Source organism: Rhinoraja longicauda, chromosome 28, assembly GCF_053455715.1.
Source record: "Rhinoraja longicauda isolate Sanriku21f chromosome 28, sRhiLon1.1, whole genome shotgun sequence".
NCBI lineage: Eukaryota > Metazoa > Chordata > Chondrichthyes > Rajiformes > Arhynchobatidae > Rhinoraja > Rhinoraja longicauda.
Genome location: NC_135980.1, coordinates 3,807,437 through 3,827,943, shown reverse-complemented (window position 1 = coordinate 3,827,943; position 20,507 = coordinate 3,807,437).

Here is a 20,507-nt window from a genome sequence, read left to right as displayed (position 1 = left end):
ACAACTAGACTGCATCACCCAATGATTTATCCTGTCTTAATCCCTGTTCATTCCAGGGTTGTGGCAGCCTTGAATGCTGGCGTCATCCCTTGTCAGTAAGGGGGGGGGGGAAACGAGTCCCAATTGACCCACTAACCTCTTTATTTGAGATTTCAGGAGACAGCATTTCCGTAGAGAGGCACAAAAAGCTGGAGTAACTCAGCGGGACAGGCAGCATCTCTGGAGAGAAGGAATGGGTGACGTTTCAGGTCGAGACCCTTCTTCAGACTGGTTAGGGGTAAGGGAAACAAGAGATATAGACGTTAATGTCGAGAGATAAAAGTCTCTCCATAGGTACAATACAAAGGTATTGCCATAGGTACATAAAGTGCAAATGTCAAGTTACATTGAGAATCCCTGGGGCAATGGACCCCAATTATTTTCATTCAAGGTCAACGTGGACTCATTCATCAATCATCGTCGAGACTGGGATCATTTTTATTCACTTAGCAAGCGATGAATTTTAAGGGTTGTGACCCTTCTTCAGATGGAGGGTCTGAAGAAGGGTCTCGACCTGCAATGTCACCTGTTCTTTTTCTCCAGAGATGCTGCCTGATCCGCTGAATTACTCCAGTTTTATGTGTCTATCTTTGGTTTAAAGCAGCATCTGCAGTTCCTTCATACACAATAACTTTTAAGGGCTGAATTACTTCAGTGTCCCACCTGCCTGCGTTTGGCCATATGCCTCTGAACCTGCCCTATCCACGTACCTGTCAAAATTATTCTTAAACGTTGCGATAGTACCTGCCTCAACTATCTCCTCTGGCAGATCGTCCCATGCACCCACCAGCCTTTATGTGAAAAAGGGATCCCTCAGGTTCCAATAAAATCGTTCCCCCCTCATCCACTGATTCTCGATTCACCTACTCTGAACAAGAAGCTCTGTGTGTCTACCCTATGTGTTCCTCTCATGATTTTGACCACCTCTCTGAGATCATCCCTCATCATCCTGCGCTCCAATGACTAGTCCCAGCTTGAACTGTTGACTCTGTTTCTCTTTCCACAGATGCTATCTGACTTGTTGAGCGTTTCCAGCATTTTCATTGGAGCATCTGGCAGAGGTGCTCCTTCACAGCGCCAGCGATCCGGGTTCGATCCTAACCTCGGGTGCTGTCTGTGTGGAGTTTTCACGTTCTCCCTGTGACCGCGTGGGTTTCGTCCAGGTGCTCTGGTTTCCTCCCACATCCCAAAGATGTGCGGGTTTGGAGGTTAATTGGCTTTTGTACAGGGAGTGCGTAAGGAGTGGTTGCGAAAGTGGGATAACGTAGAACTAGTACGAACGGGTAATCGATGGTCAGTGTGGACCTGGTGGGCTGAAGGGCCTGAATCTCTAAAGTTAAGTCGATTCCTGAAGTGAAGTTTGAGAAATAATTGATCTTGATCCCTAAAGGCCTTAAGGAGAATGAGCGATGATCTTATAAAGCTAATAAAGCTCGGAGAAGCCTTAACAGAGTAAATGCTGAAAGCACATTTCTCCCCATGGGTATTTATTCACAAAATGCTGGAGTAACTCAACGGGTCAGGCAGCATCTCAGGAGAGAAGGAATGGGTGACGTTTCGGGTCGAGACCCTTCCTCAGTCTGATGAAGGGTCTCGACCCGAAACATCACCCATTCCTTCTCTCCTGAGATGCTGCCTGACCTGCTGAGTTACTCCAGCATTTTGTGAATAAATACCTTCGATTTGTACCAGCATCTGCAGTTATTTTCTTATGCTTTCTCCCCATGGGAGAATCTAGAACTAAGGAGAACCAAATTCTTCACACTGTATCTTTCCCTTCAATCTCTGATGGTAATTGAGTTTGGCTTGCTTGTATTTAGGCTTAGTATTAGAGTCAGAGTCACACAGCACAGAAATTGGCCCTTCAGCCTAACCTGCCAATGCTGACCAAGATGCCCCAGAGATGCATCCTGCCTGCTGGCGTTTGACCCATATCCCTCTAAACCTTTCCTATCCAAGTACCTGTCCAAATGTCTTTTAAATGTTGTTCGAGTACCTGCCTCAACTACCTCCTCTGGCAGCTCGTTCTGTATGTGTAGGAAGGAACTGCAGATGCTGGTTTAAACCGAAGATAGACACAAAAAGCTGGAGTAACACAGCAGGACAGGCAGCATCTCTAGAGAGAAGGAATGGGTGACGTTTCGGGTCGAGTGTGAAGAAGGGTCTCGACCCAAAACGTCATCCATTCCTTCTCTCCAAAGATGCTACCAGTCCCACTGAGTTACTCCGGCTTTTTGTGTCTATTTTCAGCTCTTTCTGTATACCCACCAGCCTCTGTGTGAAAAAAAATTGAACTTTTAGTACCTTCTCCTCTCACCTTAAACCTATGTCCTCTGTTCTTGATTCCCCTACTCTGGGTAAAAGACTGTGCATTTACCCTATCTATTCCCCTCATGATCTTATACACCTCTACAAGATCACCCCTCAGCCTCCTGCACTCCAAATTTCCAATCAACTCTACTGCTTTGATTGGAATATCAATCTATGATGATTTAGAATATCACATCATGTAGTTTCATTAGAATATCAATCTAAAAGAAAGCATTTCACTGTACTTCTGTACACATGACAATAATACTTCATTTAGTTTTGCTTGAGTTGAGATAAACAAGGCCCTTCGGCCCACCGAGTTCGCACTGTCCAGCGATCCCTGCACATTAACACTGCCCTACACACAACAGGGACAATTTACATTCACACCAAGCCAATAAACCCTCAAACCTGTACGTCTTTGGAGTGTGGGAGGAAACCGAAGGTCTGGGAGAAATCCACGCAGGTCACGGGGAGAACGTACAAACCCCGTACAGACAGCACCCGTAGTCGGGATCGAACACTTGTCTCTGGCGCTGAAAGCGCTGTAAGGCGGCAACTCCACCACTGCGCCACCGTGCCGCCTCTAATTTAGGCGTTAATTTCTAAGTAAAGGGTCGCCTATTTACGATGGAGTTGAAGCTGTGAGTCTTTCAGATTCTCTACCTTCCAGAGCTTTGCAGGCTATTCAATATATTCAAGGCTGACATGGATTTTTGGACCATAGGGGAATTAAAGGTTATGGGAATCAGGTAGTAAAGTGAAAATGATGCCAAGTTCAGAACAGCCATGATCTTATTGAATGGCGTAGCAGACTCAAGGGACTCCACAGCTTTCTCCTACCTTGAGTGTGATGTTCTTAATCAGGATCAAAAATGGTTTGGGATTTGACAACAATTCTACTTGTCGAATAATCACCCACTATGTAAAATGAGACCGAGATGGCAGTTTACTGGCAGGCGGGCAGATTGTACAGTAAATTTTCATTACATCAGTCATTAACAATCTCTCACTCAGCTTAGAAACAAGGAACTGCAGATACCTGTTTACCAAGGAAATCCTCAAAGTGCTGGAGTAACTCAGCAGGTCAGGCAGCAGTCCTGGAGAATAGGGGCAGGTGAGATTTCGGGTCAGGACCCTTCCTTAGACTGATTCCCCGCAACCAGGAAGGTTTCAAGACTCTCTGGTTCTCTCTAGTTTTGTTTAATTTAGTTTAGTTTAGAGATACCGCGTGGAAAAAGGCCCATCATCCCACCGAGTCTGTGCCGACCAGCCATCCCCGCACACTAACATTATCCTACACACACTCGGGACAATTTAACATTTTACCGAAGCCAATTAACCTACAAACCTGCACGTCTTTGGAGTGTGGGAGGAAACTGGAGCGCCCGGAGAAAACCCACGCAGGTCACGGGAAGAACGTGCAAACTCCGTAAAGATAGCATCCGTGGTCAGGATCGACCCAGGTCTCTGGCGCTGTAAGGCAACAACTCTACCGCTGCGCCACCGTGCCGCCCCATTTAAGCCTCTTCCTTTAAGAGTCCGAAGATCTTCTTCAGACTCCGAACCTGAAGGTCCCCACCTGAAACATTGCATTTCCATGTCCTCCAGAGATGCTGCCTGACCCGTTGAGTTACTCCAGCACTTTACGTCTTTTCTCACTCAGTTTATATGTGTGGACAAGTGGTAATATGAACAGTTCTGTTGGGAGTCTCACACTCACCTGCAAAAACCAGAAATATCTCCTGAAATCTCTCCAATATCATCCGATTTGAGGTTGTGCTAACGCCAAACGTGAGGTTGTTGTTAAACCAGAAACACTAGTGACTGAAAGCAAGCCTTGCCATGTGAGAAACACTCTGAGTTTACTGAAATGCTCATTTTTCCTCCTGTAAATTTTAGTTTTAGTTTCAGTTTTAGAGATACAGCGTGGAAACAGGCCCTTCGGTCCATCGAGTCCGTGCCAACCAACGATCTCCCGTACACTAGTTCTATCCTACACACTGTGGACAATTTACAGAAGGGCGGCACGGTGGCGCAGCGGTAGAGTTGCTGCCTTACAGCACTTGCAGCGCCGGAGACCCGGGTTCGATCCCGCCTACGGGCGCTGTCTGTATTGAGTTTGCATGTTCTCCCCGTGACCTGCGTGGGTTTTCTCCGAAATCTTCGGTTTCCTCCCACATTCCAAAGATGTACAGCTATGTAGTTAAATTGGCTTGGTAAATGTAAAACATGTCCCAAGTGTGTGTGCAGGATAGTGGTAATATGTGGAGATTGCTGGTCGGCGCAGACCCAGTGGGCCGAAGGGCCTGTTTCCGCATTGTATCTCTTAATGGAACTAAACTAAGCCAATCTAACGTGCGGGTTTGTGGGTTATTTGGCCTCTGTAAATAGCCCCTAATGTGTAGGGAGTGGATGAGAAAGTGGAATGACATAAAACTACTCTGAATAGGTGATCACGTACGAGAATGTTGCCAGGACTCAAGGGCTCCAGGGAGAGTGCAGGAGGATGAGGGGTGATCATATAGAGGTGTATATGATCGCGAGGAATAGATAGGGTAAATGCACAGATTCCTATACCCAGAATAGGGGAATCAAGAACCAGAGGATATAAGTTTAAGGTGAAGGGCAACTTTTTTACACAAAGGGTGGTAGGTATGTGGAACGATCTGCCGGAGGAAGTAGTTGAGGCAGGTACCATCAGAACGCTTAAGAAACATTTGGACATGTATATGGATAGGAAGGGTTTGGAGGGATATGGGCCAAGCACAGGCAGGTGGGACTAGAGTAGATGGGGCAAGTTGGTCAGAGAGGGTACGAGGAACTAAACGGCCTGTTTCCACACAGTATGACTCTACATCTAATGTTCAGCATGGATTCAGTGGGTCGAAGGGCCTCTTACCATGCTGTCCCTGCAAAAAAAAACTAACTAAACTATATCAATTATATCAAAAAACTAAACTACACACACTAGGGAGAATGTTTACATTTACTGACCCAATTTAACGATAAACTATATCAGAGTTTCAGATGCAGAGTACAACGTTAGTTCAGTCTGAAGAAGGGTCTCGACCAGAAATGTCGCCCATTCCTTCTCTCCTGAGATGCTGCCTGACCTGCTGAGTTACTCCAGCATTTTGTGAATAAATGCCTTCGATTTGTACCAGCATCTGCAGTTATTTTCTTATTCTTTCACTATTAGTTAAGTGCATTTGTATTGCGGGTGGGATGTGATGGTACAGTCTATCGTTTAAACTCTGTCATCACATCTACAATACGATACGATACGATACGCACGATACAATAGAACTTTATTTTTTCCAGGAGGGAAATTAATTTACCAACTGTCAAAAAACACACAAAATACATGAAACATAGAAACATAGAAACATAGAAACATAAAAAATACATGCAGGAGGTGGCTATTTGGCCGTTCGAGCCAGCACTGCCATTCATTGTGATCATGGCTGATCATCCACAATCAGTAATCCGTGCCTACCTTCTCCCCATATCCCTTGATTCCACTAGCCCTGAGAGCTCTATCTATCTCTCATTTAAATTCATCCTGTGAATTGGCCTCCGCTGCCTTCTGTGGCAGAGAATTCCACAGATTCACAACTCTCTGGGTGAAAAAGTTTTTTCTCACCTCAGTTTTAAATGGCCTCCCCTTTATTCTTAGACTGAAACATGAAAATAAAGTGACAAGTGGTAAGGCTCTAGGGGTGTACAAAGATTGAGGAGGTGGGGGGGGGGAGGGGAGTCAGTCCACCCCAAGGCAGAAGAGGGAGGAGTTGTAAAGTTTGATAGCCACAGGGAAGAAGGATTTGCTGTGGCGTTCTGACCTGCACCTTGGTGGCACCAGTCTGTTGCTGAAGGTACTCATCAGATTGACCAGTGTGTCATAGAGGGAGTGAGCTGTATGGAGAGTTTTATTGGTCACTTATCAATGTGCTCTGGTTTCCTCCAACATCAAACAGACACAGGTTTGTAGGTTAACTGGCTTGTAAATTGTAAATTGTCCCTAGTGTGTGGGATAATGCTCGCGTACAGAGTGATGAGTGTCACGGTGGCGCAGCGGTAGAGTTGCTGCGTTACAGCGCCAGAGACACGGGTTCAATCCTGACTACGGGCGCTGTCTCTCCGTGACTGCATAGGTTTTCTCCGGGATCTCCGGTTTCAAGTTGGCAACCAGCCATCAGAAAGCCACGAAGTGCTGGAGTAACTCAGGGGGTCAGGCAGCATCTCTGGAGAACATGGATAGGGGGACGTTTAAGGTCGGAACCCTTCTTCAGTCTGAAGAAGGATCCTGACCTCATGCATCACCTATCCATGTTCTTCAGAGATGCTGTCTGACCTGCTGAGTTACTCCAGCACATTGTGGCTTTTTTGGTAAACCAGCACCTGCAGTTCCTCGTGTCTCCATCTCAAAGAGATGCGTTCGTAGCTAAACCGTTTCATGAAGCTTAGAAGCTAAAGTCATGGATGATCAGCCATGATCACAATGAATGGCAGGGCCGAATGGCCTCATCCTGCACCTATTTTCTATGTTTTTATGTTTCTATGTTAAATGAAAAACTTCATTCATCCAACTAATGTTGGCCACTATTATTAAGAATTTGGGCAGCACAGCAGCACAATGGTAGAGTTGCTGCCTCACAGCGCCAGAGACCCAGGTCCGATCCTGACTACGGGTGCTGTCTGTACGGAGACTGTACGTTCTCCTTGGGTTTTCCCCGGGTGCTCCAGTTTCCTCCCACACTCCAACGACGTGCAGGTTTGCAGGTTAATTGGCTTCTGTAAATTGTAAACTGTCCCGAGTGTGTAGGATAGGACCAGTGTATGGCGTGATGGCTGGTCGGCGTGGACTCGGTGGGCCGAAGGGCCTGTTGCCGCGCTGTATCTCTAAACTAATTTTCCTTTTATTTAAATTTGAATTAAAATGTCAAAATCCCCTTTTCCTACCTTCAGTGCCCCACCCCCCTCTACTTGCAGTCTGAAGAAAGGGTTCCGACCCAAAACGTCACCCATCCCTTTATCTCCAGAGATGGTGCCTGACCCGTTGAGTTATTCCAGTGCTTTGTGTCTATCTTCGGTATGAATCAGCATCTGCAGTTCCTTCCTACACACTAAAATTGGCATTACTTTGTACATACAACAGATGAACCAAATGCAAATCTCAAATAAGTTCTTTTCTCTTCTGGTGTGACTAAGCTTTCCTCAGCTGGTCTGGGGCAGAATAGAATATTGTTTCTTACTGGGAATTATGTCATTGATTTACTGTAAGTGCATTCCTACAAAGAATATTAGTGCCAAGTGAATACCGGAAATGGATTTCAGATAATTCACGTTGGACCTTGCAGTAGAAAGCAGTGACATAATGCTGATTTGTCCAATGCTTTCTGATAGATTTGGTGTTGTGCCATAATGGGCAACTGTACAAGAGTAACGAGTGTTTAATTAATAAGTTCAGAAGTTGTAGGAGCAGAATTAGGCCATTCAGCCCATCAAGTCTATTCTACCATTCAATCATATCTATCTTTCCCTCTCAAGCCCATTCACCTGCCTGCTCCCCAGAGCCTCTGACACCCGTACTAGTCAAGAACCTATCAATCTCCACCTTAAAAATATCCATTGACTCGGCCTCCACAGCCTTCTGTGACAAAGAATTCCGCAGAATTGACACCCTCTGACAAAACAAATTCCTCGCCCCTTCTAAAGGTACGTCCTTTTATTCTGAGGCTGCACTCTCCCACTAGTGGAAACATCCTCTCCACATCCACTCTCCACATGAAGGCCTTTCATGATTGTCATATGTACCGACAACTGAACAAATTCATTCTTACTTGCAGCAGCAGAACAGCCCTGCAAACACAATACACACAGAAAATAAACAAAAAATCAATCAATTAATAAAGCCAATACTACTCCAAAGACCAGCAGCCCCGAGTGCAACCAAAGACAGTCCATGGAAGACAGTCCAATAGACAATAGGTGCAGGAGTAGGCCATTCGGCCCTTCGAGCCAGCACCGCCATTCAATGTGATCATGGCTGATCATTCTCAATCTCATAGTTGAGGTTAGTGTTGTGCAGTGTTCAAGAGCCTGATGATTGTTGGGAAGAAGCTATTCTTGAACCTGGTGGTCACGGTTTTCAGACTCTGTACCTTCTTCCCGATGGTAAGAAAGAGAGTTCTCCTTGAAACATACTGAATAGTGAAAGGCCTGGATAGAGTAGATGTGGAGAGGATGAGAATTAAAGGACGTTCCTTTAGGAAGGAGTTGAGGAGGAATTTCTTTACTCAGAGGGTGGTGAATCTGTAGAATTCAATGCCAGAGAAGGCAATGGAGGTCGTCAATGTAAGGCAGAGATAGATAGATTCTTGATTAGTACGGGTGTCAGGGGTTATGGGGAGAAGGTAGGAGAATGGGGTTAGGAGGGAGAGATAGATCAGCCATGATTGTATGGTAGAGTAGACTTGATGGGCCGAATTGCCTAATTCTGCTCCTATCACTTATGAACATGAACTTACGAGAGGAAACCGTGGCCAGGGTGGTGTGAGTCTTTGATGATGCTGGCTGTCATTTTGAGGCAGTGCCTCCTATAGATCTCCTCGATGGTGGGGAGGTTGGTATCCATGATGGACCGGGCAGTGACTAGAAGCTTGTGAACTCTTCAACTTGAGGAAAGATATTCCACTTATAAATGGATTAAAAAAAATAATAAATTTCAAATCCCTATCAATAACTTTAGTCACCATATTTTTCCCAGTGCAAGTACCAACGGTCAGACACTGATCATAACATAACCATATGCATTATGCAATCTGCTCTTTGGGGAAACTGAATTTAATGCATTAGCTACTTTGGAGCAACTTTTTTTTCGTATGGTTTTAGTTTAGTTTCGTTTTGTTTAATTTATTATTTCCATTTGCACCGAGACACATTGAAAGTTTTTTTTGTTACCTGCTATCCAGTCAGCTGAAAAACTGTACATGATTGCAATCAAGGCATCCATAGTGTACAGGTAAAGGAGAAAGGGTGCAACATTTAGTGCAAGATAAAGTCCAATAAAGTCCAATTAAAGTAAGTTTCAAAGGTCTCCAATGAGGTAGATGGGAGGTCAAGACCACACTCTAGCTGGTCTGAAGAAGGGTCTGAATTCTGAAGAAGGGTCTCGACCCGAAACGTCATCCATTCCTTCTCTCCTGAATTGCTGCCTGACCTGCTGAGTTACTCCAGCATTTTGTGAATAAATACCTTCAATTTGTACCAGCATCTGCAGTTATTTTCTTACACTCTAGCTGGTGATAGGATGAAATAAAGAAACAAGGAACTGCAGATGTAGATTTACAAAAAGAGACACAAAGTGCTGGAGTAACTCAGCGAGTCAGGCATAATCTCCGGAGAACGTGGAGAGGCGGTGATTGGGATCTTCCTGATCTGAAACATCGCCAATCCATCATGTTTTCCAGAGATACTGCCTGACCCATTGTGTTACTCCAGCACTTTAGAATTTAGAATGTAGACATAGCATGAAAACAGGCCCTTCGGCCCGCTGAGTCCGCACTGACCAGCCACTGACGAGCACTATCCTACACATTAGGGACAATTTACATTTTTTTCACAGAATCCAATTGACCTACAAACCTGCAAGTCTTTGGAGTGTGGAAGGAAACTGGAGCACCCCGGAGAAAACCCACGCAGTCGCAGGGAGAACGTGCTAACTCCGCACAGACAGCACTCTTAGTCAGAATTGAACCTGGGTCTCTGGCGCTGTAAGGCAGCAACTCTACCGTTGCGCCACCATGCCACCCCACAGGACCGGGATCCTTCCTGTCTGAAACAGCTCCTGAGTTGATGTAAAGCGATGGTATTTCGAGGGAGAGGGCAATTTTTGACCATTTCTACCTGGGCTAAGTCACAAATGTCTCCATGCTCTGGCAAAGCTTTTCATAGAAAACACTAGTGAATGCATTAATGCCACATTATTCAGGACCTTGTGAAGTCCCAAAGTGCTTTACAGCCAATTAAATATTTTTCTTGAAGCATATAGTCAGTGTTGTTTTGTAGAACCTAGCTAAGGGGAAGAGTCATAAATTCTGCCTTGTCAGTGTTCCTCTTCTCCCAAGTATTAGAAGCACAAATTAGAGCACACCCTGGATAATACTGGATAGCTGGAACTGTTGGCAAGGCAGTGGTCTCTTCTGGGACGTGCGGGGTTCAGATTTTGAAAAATAAAACTAGAGCAGTTTCTCGTGGTCACCTTGAAAATGGAAGCTGAGGTTAGAGTTTTGAAATCTTTCCCACATCTATTTTTTAAATAATACATTGGGTGGCACGGTGGCGCAGCGGTAGAGTTGCCGCCTCACAGCGCCAGAGACCGGGCTCGATCCTAACTATGGGCGCTGTCTGTACGGAGATTGTGTACGAATTCTACAGATTCACCACCCTCTGAGTAAAGAAATTCCTCCTCAACTCCTTCCTAAAGGAACGTCCTTTAATTCTCTCCCTGTAACTGCATGGGTTTTCACCAGGTGCTCCAGTGTCTTAGCATAGCTTACAGATACAGTGTGGAAACAGGCCCTTCGGCCCACCGAGTCCCCTGGCGACCAGCGATCCCCGCACATTAACACTATCCTACACACACTGCGGACAATTTACAATTTTACTGAAGCCAATGAACCTACAAAGCAGCATATCTCTGGCGTGTGGGAGAAAACCGAGGCACTCGGGGAAAACCCACGCAGGTCACGGGGAGAACTCCATACAGATGGCACCTGTAGTCAGGATCGAACCTGGATCTCTGGTGCTGTAAGGCAACAACGCTACTGCTGCACCACCGTGCTGCCCCGACACTTTCCTCCCACACTCCAAAGATGTACAGGTTTGTAGATTAATTTGGTTTCAGTAAAAAATGTAAATTGTCCCCAGTCTGTGTAGGATAGTGCTAGTGCACGGGGATTGCTGGTCGGCACGGACTCGGTGGTCCGAAGGGCCTGTTTCCACGCTGTGTCACTGAACTAAACGAAACTAAACTAAAGACAGTGGAGTGCATTATGGTGCGTTCCTTCTGTTTTGGATTGTATAAGAAAATAACTGTAGATGCTGGTACAAATCGAAGGTATTTATTCACAAAATGCTGGAGTAACTCAGCAGGTCAGGCAGCATCTCAGGAGAGAAGGAATGGGCGACGTTTCGGGTCGAGACCCTTCTTTAGACTGATCAATCTGAAGAAGGGTCTCGACCCGAAACGTCGCCCATTCCTTCTCTCCTGAGATGCTGCCTGACCTGCTGAGTTACTCCAGCATTTTGTGAATAAATACCTTCTATTTGTACTAGCATCTGCAGTTATTTTCTTACACTACATTGACCAGCGATCCCCGCACACTAACACTATCCTACACACACTAGGGACAATTTACCTTTTGTTTTGGATTGTTGCGCTTCAACTGTTCTGATGGCTGGAAAAAATGGACAGCATTCAGAACTCAGCATTATTCACCATATCTTAGAGTTTAGAAACAGAGTGTGGAAACAGGCCCTTCAGACCCCTGAGTCCATGCTGCCCATTGATCACCCATTCACACTACCTCTATGTTATCCCACTTTCATATCCTACAGGTTAGAAGCAAATTGACAGAAGCCAATTAACCTACGTTCCTGCACATCTTTGGGATGTGGGAGGAAACCCGAGCACGCGGAGAAAACCCACTAGGTCACGGGGAGAATGTACAAACTCCGCACAGACAGCACCCGAGGTCAGGGTCTCTGGCAGCAACTCTACCGCTGTGAGGCAGCAGCGCTATTTCTGTGCCACTGTGCCACCGTCCGCAGATGTCTTAAGAGACTCTGCATTCCTATAGCACCTCTCCTGACCTCAGCATGTCTGGATGAATACTTTGGTGATACATTTTAGGAAAGTAATTACAACAAATATGTTAATGCCTGTAACATTTCAGGTTTTGCACACAAATTGAAATGGGACATGACAGTGCCGGTGTAAGATTATACTCAACGATTAACAATCATTGCAAATGTTATATAATCATTATTTGGCTAGCAGGATGCAATGAGCAGTTATCATTGTTTAGTTTAGGTTAGAGATACAGCGTGGAAACAGGAACTACGACCCACTGAGTCAGCCTCGACCAACGATCACTAATAAACTAGTTCCATTTCATACACACCAGGGACAATTTACAGAAGCCAATTAACCTACAAACCTGCACGCCTACAGGAGGAAAGTGGGAGGAAACCGGAGCAGCCGGAGAAATCCCACGCGGTCACAGGGAGAACGTACAAACATTCGCCCAGACAGCACCCGTGGTCATGATCGAACCCGGGTCTCTGGCACTGTGAGGTGAAACGGAGGCAACTGGAATTTAGAAGGATGAAAGGAGATCTTATCGAAACGTGTAAGATTATTAAGGGGTTGGACACGTTAGAGGCAGGAAACATGTTCCCAATGTTGGGGGAGTCCAGAACAAAGGGGCCACAGTTTAAGAATAAGGGGTAGGCCATTTAGAACTGAGATGAGGAAAATCTTTTTCAGTCAGAGAGTTGCGAATCTGTGGAATTCTCTGCCTCAGAAGGCGGTGGAGGCCAATTCTCTGAATGCGTTCAAGAGAGAGCTGGGTAGAGCTCTTAAGGATAGCGGAGTCAGGGGGTATGGGGAGAAGGCAGGAATGGGATACTGATTGAGAATGATCAGCCATGATCACATTGAATGGCGGTGCTGGCTCGAAGGGCTGAATGGCCTCCTCCTGCACCTATTGTCTATTGTCTATAATAGGTTGTCAAGTAAAGAGAGGAGAGGAGTGAAATGTAAAGCTAGAGTTGGGGGGGGGGGGGGGCAATATAGATGGAAGGGGGGAGAGAGATAGGGGGAGTTGGGGAGAAATGGATGCACATCAGGGCGGGGAGGGAGGCATAGAATGGGAAATGGGGGGAATTCACCTAAAATTGGAGAATTCAATGTTCGTACTAAGTGGAATATGAGGTGCTGTTCCTCCAGTTTGCACGTGGCTGCACGAGGATAGAAGGCTCAGTAAGGGAACGGGAAGGAGAGTTAAAATGGTTGGCAACCAGGAGATCCAGCAGGCCTTGGCGGAAAGAGCGCAAGTTTTGGGTGAAATGGTCACTTATTAGTTCCTTGATTAATTCAGGTGTCAGACGTTCTGGGGAGAAGGCGGGAGAATGGGGTTTGGAAGGAGAGATAGATCAACCATGATTGAATGGAAAGTAGACGTGATGGGTCTAATGGCCAAATTCTACTCCTTATGACCTCATGACCTAGTCTATGCTTGGTCCTGCCGATGTGCATGAGTCCAAATCGGGAACACCGGATGCAGTAGATGATGTTTGAAGAGGTGCATGTGAACCTCACCTGGAGTGGCTGCTGGGGCCCCTGGATGGAGGTGAGGGAGGAGGTAAGTCTATTTATTGTATTGTTCAGCAGTACCAGAGATCCCACCTACTCTCTGCCCACCAACCCCCCTCATTTTTACAGTGCGACATTCAAAAGCTCTTGGCTCATGCATGAGAAATTACCACTGAGATAGATTTCCAAACTTTGTGAAGCTACTTCCCAGCAAAATACACTTATTCCAGCCCCCTGCCCATTTCATGAGGCATTTTTTGCTGGCGATTCCAGCATCTGCAGTCTCTTGTGTCTCCGTTTTCCCGATGAGGCCTCCTATACATTGACGAGACCAAGCGTAGACTCAGTGACCATTTTTCTCCACGTATGCTAGTCATCACACCTGCCTGAGCAAGGCCTCCAGCATAATCAAGGACCAGTCTCACCCCGGCCACTCTCTCTTCTCCCCTCTCCCATCAGGCAAGAGGTACAGATGTGTGAAAACACCCACCTCCAGATTCAGGGATAGTGTCTGAAGAAGGGTCTTGACCCGAAACGTCACCCATTTCCTTCTCTCCAGAGATGCTGCCTCTCCCCGCTGAGCTACTCCAGCTTTTTGTGTCTATCTTTAGTTTCTTCCGAGCTGTTATCAGGCAACTGAACTGTCCTATCTACGACTAGAGAGCGGTCCTGACCTACCATCTACCTCATTGGAGAGCCTCAGACAATCTTTAATCGAACTCTCCTGGTCTTTATCTTCTACTGAACATTATTTCTTTTATCTTGTATCTGTACACTGTGGACAGCTTGATTACAATCATGTGCAGTCTTTCCGCTGACTGGAAAGCAGGCAACGAAAAGCTTTTCACTCTTCCTCGGTACACGTGACAATAAACTAAAACTAAACAGAAGTCCAAACAGTTTTTCCTTGTTGATTCCATCGAAACGTATAAGATTATTAAGGGGTTGGACACGTTAGAGGCAGGAAACATGTTCCCAATGTTGGGGGAGTCCAGAACAAGGGGCCACAGTTTAAGAATAAGGGGTAGGCCATTTAGAACTGAGATGAGGAAAAACTTTTTCAGTCAGAGAGTTGTGAATCTGTGGAATTCTCTGCCTCAGAAGGCAGTGGAGGCCAATTCTCTGAATGCATTCAAAAGAGAGCTGGATAGAGCTCTTAAGGATAGCGGAGTCAGGGGGTATGGGGAGAAGGCAGGAACGGGGTAACCTATTGAGAATGATCAGCCATGATCACATCGAATGGCGGTGCTGGCTCGAAGGGCCGAATGGCCTCCTCCTGCACCTATTGTCTATTGTCTATCAAAACCATGTAACTCTGAAGTCTCCGTTAAAGCTCTGCATAGAATAACACCAACTTCTCAAAATAGTTCCTCATCCCTGGCACAATGCTTAAAAAAAACTCCTCAGTGTTGAAAATTTTGCGCCGGACTTTATTACTCCGAGTAACTTGTGAACCAATGATTTATAAAGGGTCAGTGTGACGCAATGCTTGGAAGAATACAGATACAGCAGGAATAGGTGGTTCAGCTCTTCCAATTCTCTGTCATTCAGTCAGTTCATGGTTGACTTTTAACCCCGTGTCACTTTCCTGCAATAACTCAATTTCCCTAGACTGCCTCAATGTCCAAAAATCTATTGACCTCTGCATTGAATGCACTCAATGGCGAGGCGTCCACAACTCTCTTGGGCTGAGATTTCCAATGATTCACTACCCTTCAAATGAAGACATTTCTTCTTATAGCGGGTATGAAAATGCAAAAGTCCATCCTGTCCAGCTCTCTGGGTTTGGATCATCATCAAATATGGATATTAAGTTAAGTTAGTTAAGTTAAGTTAAGTTAAGTTAAGTTAAGTTAAGTTAAGTTAAGTTAAGTTAAGTTAAGTTAAGTTAAGTTAAGTTAAGTTAAGTTAAGTTAAGTTAAGTTAAGTTAAGTTAAGTTAAGTTAAGTTAAGTTAAGTTAAGTTAAGTTAAGTTAAGTTAAGTTAAGTTAAGTTAAGTTAAGTTAAGTTAAGTTAAGTTAAGTTAGGTTATGTAAGAAAATAACTGCAGATGCTGGTACAAATCGAAGGTATTTATTTCACAAAATGCTGGAGTAACTCAGCAGGTCAGGCAGCATCTCAGGGGAGAAGGAAGGGTGACATTTCGGGTCGAGACCCTTCAGACTGAAGAAGGGTCTCGACCCGAATCGTCACCCATTCCTGCTGAGTTACTCCAGCATTTTGTGGTACCTTCGATTTGTACCAGCATCTGCAGTTATTTTCCTACACTTAGTTACATTGTTAATTAAGTTAACTTAAGTTAAGTTTATTGTCATGAGTACTCAGGTACATTGAAAAGCATTTTTATTGCGTGCTATCCAGTCAGCAGAAAGACTTTCAATCAACCTGTCCAATGTACAGATACAGGATAATGGGAATAGAGTTTAGTGTAAGATTAAGTCCAGTAAAGTCCGATTAAAGATAGACTGCGGGTCTCCAAATGAGGTGGATGGTAGATCAAGACCGTTCTCTAATTGATGTTAGGATGGTTCAATTGCCTGATAACAGCTGGGAAGAAACTATCCCTGTCTCGGCACGGTTGCGCAGCGGTAGAGCTGCTGTCTCACAGCGCCAGAGACCCAGGTTCGATCCTCGCTACGGGTGCTGTCTGTACGGAGTTTGTACGTTCTCCCCGTGTCCTGCATGGGTTTTCTCAGAGATCTTCGGTATCCTCCCACACTCCAAAAACATACCGGTTTGTAGGTTAATTGGCTTGGTATCATTGTAAATTGTCCCTAGGGTATGTAGGGCAGTGCTACTGTGCGGGGATCGCTGGTCGGTGTGGACTCGGTGGGCCGAAGAACCTGTTTCCACGCGGTATCTCCAAACTAAACTAAACTAAAAATCTGGAGATATGAATTGGGCTGAATGTCTGTTTCTGTGTTGTGTGACTTTATAATTCTAAGCAGCTCACCGGCAAGGGAAATTTTGAAAAGGCAATAAATGCTGGCTTTTCCATGTATATCCACATCCGGCAGATGAATATGTTGAAAGGGATAAATCACAGACTTATCACATGATGGAATATTACTGTATGGATCCCATATCAGGATACAATTTAAACGTTCCTCCTTGCATGCCATCAATGCACTGATAACATTAGGAGAAGATTCGGATGACGAGCACTTTTAATTACAATAAAATGCATGTTGCTCCACTCTACTTTCACTGATCATTCTATATTTATGAGACCTGTGAATAAATTAGTAACACCATAAATGGTAATTATGATGTAATAGATGAAACGGCTAAACTGGTTCTGACCAAGGTCCATATTAGGAAAGTATTAATCCACTTAAAATCCCATTAATGCGGTATTTTCAATTTCCAGCTTTCAGAGATTACTTAGCCGTTAATCACTTAGCATTGTCTGGACTGTTTGTGTCATTAAGCACGATGTCTGACCCAGGGGCAGCTTCTTCCCCTCAGTTTTCAGGCTTTTGAACCGTACTTCCATAATCTAGGGTACCGTTTGATTTAACTCTACCCTATTGCGGACATTGGGCACGAGCTACGTAAATGTTGCACTCTGATGCTGAGAACTATATTCTGCACACTGTTTCTTTCTCTTTGCTCCAGTACTTGAGTTAGGCTTGATTGTATTTATGTGTAGTATTATCTGATTTGATTGGATAGCATGCAAAACAAAGTTTTTCACTGTACCTCGGTACACATGACAATTATAAACCTGGCGACACGGTGGCGCAGTGGTACAGTTGCTGCCTTACAGCGCCAGAGACCTGGGTTCGATCCTGACCATGGGTGCTGGCTGTACAGAGTTTGTACGTTCTCCCTGATACCACGTGGGCTTCCTCCAGGTACTCAGGTTTCCTCCCACACACCAAAGACGTACGGGTTTGTAGGTTAATTGACTTTAGTATGAATTGCAAGTTGTCCCTAGTGTTTAGGGTAGTGCTTGTGTGTGAGGAGCATTGGTTAGCACAGAAGGGCCTGTAGACTTTAGAGAAGGAGCACGGAAACACGCCCACTAGCCCACCGAGTCCACGCTGACCAGTGATCTTTGTACACACTAGGAACAATTTTACAATTTTACCAAAGTCAATTAACCTATATACCTGGTCTGAAGAAGGGTCTCGACCCGAAACGTCGCCCATTCCTTCTCTCCTGAGATGCTGCCTGACCTGCTGAGTTACTCCAGTATTTTGTGAATAAATACCATCGATTTGTACCAGCATCTACAGTTATTTTCTTATATGCCTGCACGACTTTGGAGTGTGGGAGGAAACCGTAGCACCCGGAAAAAAACACACGTGGTCACAGGGAGTACATACAAATTCCGTACAGAGAGCACCCTTAGTCAGGATCGAACCCGGGTCTCTGGCGCTGCAAGGCAGCAATTCTACCGCTGTGCCACCGTGCCGCCCTACAGCGCCACTCTACCATGCGCCACTGTGCTACCAAAGCAATCAAAAAGGGTGAGGAGGAAAATTCGGAAACAAAAGCAGAAATTACACGAAAATCTCATCAGGTTAGGCAAGAAAACACCTGATATTAAAAAAAAGATGTTTTGTGTTGAGGACATTTATACAGTATAACTTTATAAAGTTTCTGAAGGGGGACATCGATACATCACCTGGCCAGGACAGTCCTTGACACCCTGACAGTGCTGCCACCAGGACAATGTGACTACGTTACAATACAAATGTATTGCTTAAATGTTGGATTTAAAGGGAACAAGATGACACCTACAACGTGGCGAATCATGCACTGACTCAGTACGGTCTACTGTCTTACACTCTGATACTTCCTGTGATTGTGCATAATGTGTAATGGGATTGCCACTGAACAGTGTGCAAAAAAAAGAATTTCACTATACTTGTGTACACTATTGACTGTAAAGGACTATTGAACCATTAAGGTGATTCCAAGCTGGAAGGAACAAATACAATGAAATACCACGATATTGTTACATCTCCTTAACAAAGCAATGCCTGATGGTGGTGTGGTGCTTGCCTAAATTATTCCAGCAACGTTTCCCTAAACTGAGCCTGTTGCCACCTGGAGGGATGAAGGTGTCAGTCGTATAGAAGCACCACAACCTGTATCTCCTTGCTAAATAACACACCACCTGACTTGGCATCTAATTCCTTCCCCAGGGCTGGGCGTAAAGTCAGGGACTCCTTACCCTGCAACGCTGAGAGCTTATTTTCACCAGTGACTCAGTTCAAGACAGTGGTCGGCCAACACATTGTGGGACAAACAGAGAGTCCAGATTCAAGAGTGTCTTATTGTCTCATGTCCCAGACAGAACAATGAACTTGTCTGAAGAAGGGTCTCGACCCGAAACGTCACCTATTCCTCTGCTCCAGAGATGCCGCCTGTCCCGCTGGGTTAACTCCAGCTTTTTGTGTCCAGCTTGTGTGTAAACCAGTATCTACAGTTGCTTCCCACACAATGAAATTCTGGAATTCAATGAAAACTTACAGCAGCACAGCAGAATATGTAAACATGGTACTCTGTAAATAACATAATAAATAGAAAAATAAATTCACATATATATATACTGAACTTTTTTCCAGTTTATTTTATATATATATATAAAAATATATATATATATATATTAAACACCACAACCTCCAAATAAGCTCTGATATATAGGTCTGGGGGCATTGGTTTTGTGTTTTTGCACTATTAATGATTGGTGTTTTTATGTGTATGTGTGTAGATAAATATTTATATATACATACATACATATTCATACGGAAAAAAGTTATATATATATATATATATATATATATATACACACACACATATACATATATATATACTCTACTTTATTTTGCTTTGTTTGATTTTCATCAAATATATATATATATATGATGAATGATATATTTGATGAAAATCAAACAAAGCAAAATAAAGTACAGTATGTATATATATATATATGTGTGTGTGTGTGTGTGCGTATATATATATATATATATATATAACTTTTTTCCGTATGTATATGTATGTATATATAAATATTTATCTACACACATACACATAAAAACACCAATGAATAATAGTGCAAAAAGACAACACCAATGCCCCCAGACCTATATATCAGAGTTTATTTGCAAGTTGTGGTGTTTAATAGCTTGATGGCTGTAGTGAAGAAGCTATTCCTGAACCTGGACGTGACAGTTTCCAGGCTGCCTTCCGATGGCAGGAGTGAAATGGAAGTGTGGCCAGGGATGGTGATAAAAGCCGTCCTTGTCGGTGCTATCTCCAACCTACTAATGAATTAAAAGAAAAATCAAGACGAGACAAGTATGTTCAAATAAGTTTTTTTTTGGCATCGTGTTAACAGGAAGAGGGAGGCAATGGTTTATGGAGGCAGTTACAGCTCTTAGGATCTTGGCACAGTCTTGAACCGCCGAGTGAAGGAATCAAGCAGGTGTAAGTAGCCAGAATTAAAGGGGAGGGGGGGGGGGGGGGGGGGTGTCGAAAGGAACTGCAGAAGCTGCTTTAAACAGAAGATTGGCACAAAAAGCTGGAGTAGGACAGCATCTCCGGAGAAAAGGAATAGATGATGTTTCGGGTCGATGCCCTTTTTCAGACTGTGAGTCAGGGGAGGGAGAAACGAGAGATACAGACGGTGATGTAGAGAGAAGTAGAACAAATTAATTAAAGCACAGAAATTGTAGGGGGGTGGGGGTTGGGGGGAGGACGGAACCGTGGAGGTGTTTGAAAATAAGGATGCGATTTTATTTTACACTCAGACATTGTCAGACGA